Raw genomic sequence first — 544 nt, 5'->3', positions numbered from 1 at the left:
CTGATTTTAGCAATACTAGAATATAGATTTCAAGCATGAATTTCAATGAATCAGTTTCAAGGCTGATTGATATTTAGCATAAACCATGTGTAAATAATTTATCTAGTATCCGAATTTATCAAACCTCAAAAACATATAATCAGATCAATCAATTTAATCAAACTTAGCATACATTCTTAAACCTCAAGACATTAGATTTTATCATGAATCTATCAACCTAGCATACAGATTCTCAATTCTCAAAGACATTCAAATCAGATCAATATAACCTATCATACGGATTATTTAGGGTTTCTATTTAAAACATATCAGATTACAAAACTATCACTCCTAGCAGATGGTATTAAACCTCAAGAATCATGCAATCTGATCATTTAGATTTTAAACAAGTAAACCTCAATCAATCTATCAACCTATCGGATTATATAAGCAAATCAAGCTAGCAACCTATTGGATTCAATCAATGTTTTAACAGGTTGGTCGGTTTAAACAATTTTAAATCAGATGAACAATTAACCAAGCAGGATGAAAAAATAAATCTATC

This window comes from Brassica oleracea, chromosome C6, assembly GCF_000695525.1.
Source record: "Brassica oleracea var. oleracea cultivar TO1000 chromosome C6, BOL, whole genome shotgun sequence".
Lineage (NCBI taxonomy): Eukaryota > Viridiplantae > Streptophyta > Magnoliopsida > Brassicales > Brassicaceae > Brassica > Brassica oleracea.
Note: the sequence above shows the minus strand (reverse complement) of the source record.